This window comes from Balaenoptera borealis, assembly GCF_965194805.1.
Source record: "Balaenoptera borealis genome assembly, chromosome: 11".
Lineage (NCBI taxonomy): Eukaryota > Metazoa > Chordata > Mammalia > Artiodactyla > Balaenopteridae > Balaenoptera > Balaenoptera borealis.
In genome coordinates, this window is record NC_138868.1 from 86,843,855 (window position 1) to 86,850,939 (window position 7,085).

The window sequence follows — 7,085 nt, forward strand, 5'->3', positions numbered from 1 at the left end:
CTACGTGGAAAGCTAGAGAAAGGGAACATCCAGCTGGTGGGAGCTGAAGACAGGGGCCAGTCCTCCTTGGGCTCGGGATGCCACCCTCTCTTCCTACATCTTTACGCTCTCCTTTTCTGTTGGCCCCTCCCAGCCAGAGTTAAAGAGCCACAAGGAAATGCCCTCCTCCACTCTATTCTCCTGTCCTTCTATCCACCCCTCCCTTCTTTCCCTTTGCCATCAATTTCTTGACTTGCCCCCCATTGCTCCCCTCCCATCTACACTGCGATCTGGTTTCTGCCCCACTACTCTCATGAAACTGATCTCCTTGAAGCCCCCAATGATTTCTCCGTTGACAAGTCCAGGGGACTACTTCTCAATCCTTATCTATGTGACCGCCAAGCCGAGTTATATCTTAAACAACGTCTCTGTCTTGAAAATCTCTTCCCTTGGCTTCTGCGCCACCTTTTCTTTTCTTTTCGTGAGACTGATCACAACCAGCACTGCAGATTCCATCGAATTAAGGAATGCTGTTGCCTACATGTGTGAATGAGCTGTGAGTAAAGTACTGAAGTAGAGGAGACCTAAAGTGAAACGTCTTCATGAATGTCCATGTGGCTGAACAGCAAGTTAACCTGTCATAGATGTGCTAAAGAAGAAGAGTTGGTTTTTATTTTATTTACTTTTCCCTGGACTGTGTTGAATGACTATCATCTACAAGTTCAGGCTACTTTTTTGCTGACGATTAATGCACTGGGAGAGCTGAGAGAAAACTGAACAGTAGAGCTGTCTTTTTCTTGACCAGTTCACCTTACTTTCCCAAACTCTAAGTCTTTCCCTATTTCTTTCTCCTTTTTATTGTAGTAAAATGAACATAACACAAAATTCACCATTTTGATCATTTTACAATTCACTGTACCATTCAGTGGAATTCAGTACTGTCACAATGTTGTGCAACTATCAACACTGCCTAGCTGCAAAACATTTTCATCACCCCAAGAGGAAACCTACACCCATTTTAAGCAGTCATTCCCTATTTCCCTCTCTTCCAAACCCCTGGCAACCACTAATGTATAATATTTTCCATGTGTATGGATTTGCCACTGCTGGACATTTCATATAAATGGAACCATACAATATGTAGCCTTTCGTGCCTGACTTTCACTTAGTTGCATCCATGATGTAGCATGTATCAGTAATCCATTCACTTTTATGGCTGAATTCCCTGATCCTGTTTTCTTCATACTATTTGAATACAAAATTAAAAATATATTGAGAGTGAAGCTCTGTTTTAATGGCACATCTATTAGGCCAATTCATTTAAAGAAGGTGAAAATGGAGATGTTGTGAAATGATAATCGTTGAGAAGCCTCAGCCAATTTGATAATGAAAAGTTTGGGAAATGTTGCAAAAAATTATCTGCTTTATATTAAAAGCCTTTTAAACAAGGATTCAGGAGATTGTCTTTTTCTTGCAGGCAACTTAAATGAGGCAGAAGGAAATAACTGCCCTTTAAAACAGATTTTGAAAGGATTCTATTTATTCTTAATAGACGAATGGGAGTACAGTTAGTTCACATCCAATATGGACTCCCTGTCCAAACACTGTTTATCGTTCTAGCCACCACTATCGATTTATATTTCTTGAGAGTAAGGCAGCTCAATTCCTGCGTATCACTTTTTAAAATTCATCTATCAAATCCATTAATACAGTATAAACAAGAGATGTTCATGTTTAAGTGCAGTTCAAATATCAGCTATAAAGAACCCCCAGTAAGAAAAAGAATCCTATATCTCTTGCCAGAATGTGGTCAGCTCTGGGGTGCTTTGTTAGCTGAAAGACACATTCACTGTTAAAAGGATAGAGGCTGTTTAAGAGGGATGAAAGCCAAAAAATTTTAACTACATGTATGTGTTAAAAACAGTGCTAGGTTACCTCATATTCTATATCAGTCAAGGCTTACCATTTTATATATCTGAAAAGCGAAGTTAAAAGTGTTGTAGTAGGGCTTCCCTGGTGGAGCAGTGGTTAAGAATCCGCCTGCCAGTGCAGGGGACACGGGTTTGAGCCCTGGTCCGGGAAGATCCCACATGCCACGGAGCAACTAAGACCATGCGCCACAACTACTGAGCCTGCGCTCTAGAGCCCGTGAACCACAACTACTGAAGCCCACGCACCTAGATCCCGTGCTCAGCAACAAAGAGAAGCCACCACAATGAGAAACCCCCGGACCGCAACAAAGAGTAGCCCCTGCTCACCGCAACTAGAGAAAGCCCGCGCACAGCAACGAAGAGCCAACGCAGCCAAAAATACATAAACAAATAAATAAATCTATTTAAAATAAAAAAAAGTGTTTTAGTAACTTACTAAAAGGCACGCAATCAGTAAATTTGAGCAAGAATTCAATCCCAAATCTGTCACACTGAAGTTTAAGCTAATACTTGAGATTAATAAAAACAGCACTAAATTAAAAGTTCAAAGATATTTTTTATTTCATACTCTTTCACTAACGCTCTTTGGAGATAAATCATTTCATTTATATGGGCCTTACTTTTCACAACTGTAATAGGTGGAAGCTTGACTAGATGATCTGTATGTAGTCTTCCAATTCTAAAATGTTCCCCTAATTTGGATTCCTACGATAATTGCCCTTGCAATACATGCATGCTGCCACCAAGTAGCAGTAGAGAGTACTAGTTCCTTTTTTATCCCTAGTGGGGAGTGCATTTTGACATCAGACTTATCCGTCAATAGTACAACCTGTTAATATAACTATAAAATAACAAAATAATCTGGTATTATGTCCTGTAAAGCAGAAGCTTTACATTGTGTCTATGAATCGTATCAGAATCACCTGTAGGTTTTTTTTTCCTTTTTTTTTTTTAACATCTTTATTGAAGTATAATTGCTTTACAATGGTGTGTTAGTTTCTGCTTTATAACAAAGTGAATCAGTTATACATATACATATGTTCCCATATCTCTTCCCTCTTGCATCTCCCTCCCTCCCACCCTCCCTATCCCACCCCTCTAGGTGGTCACAAAGCACTGAGCGGTTCTCCCTGTGCTATGCGGCTGCTTCCCACTAGCTATCTATTTTACATTTGGTAGTGTATATATGTCCATGACACTCTCTCACCATGTCACATCTCACCCCTCCCCCTCCCCATATCCTCAAGTCCATTCTTTAGTAGGTTTGTGTCTTTATTCCCATCTTGCCACTAGGTTCTTCATGACCTTTTTTTTTTTCCCTTAGATTCCATATATATGTGTTAGCATACTGTATTTGTTTTTCTCTTTCTGACTTACTTCACTCTGTATGACAGACTCTAACTCCATCCACCTCATTACAAATACCTCCATTTCATTTCTTTTTATGGCTGAGTAATATTCCATTGTATATATGTGCCACATCTTCTTTATCCATTCATCCGATGATGGACACTTAGGTTGCTTCCATGTCCTGGCTATTGTAAATAGAGCTGCAATGAACATTTTGGTACCTGACTCTTTTTGAACTATGGTTTTCTCAGGGTATATGCCGAGTAGTGGGATTGCTGGGTCGTATGGTAGTTCTATTTTTAGTTTTATAAGGAACCTCCATACTGTTCTCCATAGTGGCTGTATCAATTTACATTCCCACCAACAGTGCAAGAGTGTTCCATTTTCTCCACACCCTCTCCAGCATTTATTGTTTCTAGATTTTTTGATGATGGCCATTCTGACCGGTGTGAGATGATACCTCATTGTAGTTTTGATTTGCATTTCTCTAATGATTAATGATGTTGAGCATTCTTTCATCGGTCTGTTGGCCATGTGTACATCTTCTTTGGAGAAATGTCTGTTTAGGTCTTCTGCCCATTTTTGGATTGGGTTGTTTGTTTTTTTGTTATTGAGCTGCATGAGCTGCTTGTAAATCTTGGAGATTAATCCTTTGTCAGTTGCTTCATTTGCAAATATTTTCTCCCATTCTGAGGGTTGTCTTTTGGTCTTGTTTATGGATTCCTTTACTGTGCAAAAGCTTTTAAGTTTCATTAGGTCCCATTTGTTTATTTGTGTTTTTATTTCCATTTCTCTAGGAACTGGGTCAAAAAGGATCTTGCTGTGATATATGTCATAGAGTGTTCTGCCTATGTTTTCCTCTAAGAGTTTGATAGTGTCTGGCTTAACACTTAGGTCTTTAATCCATTTTGAGTTTATATTTGTGTATGGTGTCAGGGAGTGTTCTAATTTCATACTTTTACATGTACCTGTCCAATTTTCCCAGCACCACTTATTGAAGAGTCAGTCTTTTCTCCACTGTATATGCTTGCCTCCTTTATCAAAGATAAGGTAACCATATGTGCATGGGTTTATCTCTGGGCTTTCTATCCTGTTCCATTGATCTATGTTTCTGTTTTTGTGCCAGTACCAAACTGTCTTGATTACTGTAGCTTTGTAATATAGTCTGAAGTCAGGGAGCCTGATTCCTCCAGGTCCATTTTTCGTTCTCAAGATTGCTTTGGCTATTCGGGGTCTTTTGTGTCTCTATACAAATTGTGAAATTTTTTGTTCTAGTTCTGTGAAAAATGCCAGTGGTAGTTTGATAGGGATTGCATTGAATCTGTAGATTGCTTTGGGTAGTAGAGTCATTTTCACAATGTTGATTCTTCCAATCCAGGAACATGGTATATCTCTCCATCTATTTGTATCATCTTTAATTTCTTTCATCAGTGTCTTTTTTTTAAATTAATTGATTAATTAATTAATTTATTATTTTTTTTATTTTTGGTTGTGTTGGGTCTTCATTTCTGTGTGAGGGCTTTCTCCAGTTGCGGCAAGTGGGGGCCACTCTTCATCGCGGTGCACGGGCCTCTCACTATCGCGGCCTCTCTTGTTCTGGAGCACAGGCTCCAGATGCGCAGGCTCAGTAGTTGTGGCTCACGGGCCTAGTTGCTCCGCGGCATGTGGGATCTTCCCAGACCAGGGCTCAAACCCGTGCCCCCTGCATTGGCAGGCAGATTCTCAACTACTGCGCCACCAGGGAAGCCCCATCAGTGTCTTATAATTTTCTGCATACAGGTCTTTTGTCTCCTTAGGTAGGTTTATTCCTAGATATTTTATTCTTTTTGTTGCAATGGTAAACGGGAGTGTTTTCTTAATTTCACTTTCAGATTTTTCACCATTAGTATATAGGAATGCAAGAGATTTCTGTGCATTAATTTTGTATCCTGCTACTTTACCAAATTCATTGATTAGCTCTAGTAGTTTTCTGGTGGCAGTTTTAGGATTCTCTATGTATAGTATCATGTCATCTGCAAACAGTGACAGCTTTACTTCTTCTTTTCCGATTTGGATTCCTTTTATTTCTTTTTCTTCTCTGATTGCTGTGGCTATCACTTCCAAAACTATGTTGAATAATAGTGGTGAGAGTGGGCAACCTTGTCTTGTTCCTGATCTTAGTGGAAATGGTTTCAGTTTTTCACCATTGAGGACAATGTTGGCTGTGGGTTTGTCATATATGGCCTTTATTATGTTGAGGAAAGTTCACTCTATGCCTACTTTCTGCAGGTCTTTTATCATAAATGGGTGTTGAATTTTGTCGAAAGCTTTCTCTGCATCTATTGAGATGATCATATGGTTTTTCTCCTTCAATTTGTTAATATGATGTATCACGTTGATTGATTTGCATATATTGAAGAAACCTTGCATTCCTGGAATAAACCCCACTTGATCACGGTGTATGATCCTTTTAATGTGTTGTTGGATTCTGTTTGCTAGTATTTTGTTGAGGATTTTTGCATCTATGTTCATCAGTGATATTGGCCTGTAGTTTTCTTTCTTTGTGACATCTTTGTCTGGTTTTGGTATCAGGGTGATGGTGGCCTCGTAGAATGAGTTGGGGAGTGCTCCTCCCTCTGCAATATTTTGGAAGACTTTGAGAAGGATAGGTGTTAACTCTTCTCTAAATGTTTGATAGAATTCGCCTGTGAAGCCATCTGGTCCTGGGCTTTTGTTTGTTGGAAGGCTTTTAATCACAGTTTCAATTTCAGTGCTTGTGACTGGTCTGTTCATATTTTCTATTTCTTCCTGGTTCAGTCTCGGTAGGTTTTGCATTTCTAAGAATCTGTCCATTTCTTCCAGGTTGTCCATTTTATTGGCATAGAGTTGCTTGTAGTAATCTCTCATGATCGTTTGTATTTCTGCAGTGTCAGTGGTTACTTCTCCTTTTTCATTTCTAATTCTATTGATTTGAGTCTTTTCCCTTTTTGTCTTGATGAGTCTGGCTAATGGTTTATCAATTTTGTTTATCTTCTCGAAGAACCAGCTTTTAGTTTCATTGATTTTTGCTATTGTTTCCTTCATTTCTTTTTCATTTATTTCTGATCTGATCTTTATGATTTCTTTCCTTCTGCTAGCTTTGGGGTTTTTTTGCTCTTCTTTCTCTAATTTCTTTAGGTACAAGGTTAGGTTGTTTATTTGAGATGTTTCCTGTTTCTTGAGGTAGGCTTGTATTGCTATAAACTTCCCTCTTAGAACTGCTTTTGCTGCATCCCATAGGTTTTGGGTCGTCGTATCTCCATTGTCATTTGTTTCTAGGTATTTTTTGATTTCTCCTTTGATTTCTTCAGTGATCACTTCATTATTAAGTAGTGTATTGTGTAGCCTCCATGTGTTTGTATTTTTTACAGATCTTTTCCTGTAATTGATATCTAGTCTCATAGCGTTGTGGTCAGAAAAGATACTTGATACGATTTCAATTTTCTTAAATTTACCAAGGCTTGATTTGTGACCCAAGATATGATCTATCCTGGAGAATGTTCCATGAGCACTTGAGAAAAATGTGTATTCTGTTGTTTTTGGGTGGAATGTCCTATAAATATCAATTAAGTCCATCTTGTTTAATGTATCATTTAAAGCTTGTTTCCTTATTTATTTTCATTTTGGATGATCTGTCCATTGGTGAAAGTGGGGTGTTAAAGTCCCCTACTATGATTGTGTTGCTGTCAATTTCCCCTTTTATGGCTGTTAGTATTTGCCTTATGTATTGAGGTGCTCCTATGTTAGGTGCATAAATATTTACAATTGTTATACCTTCCTCTTGGATCGATCCCTGATCATTATATA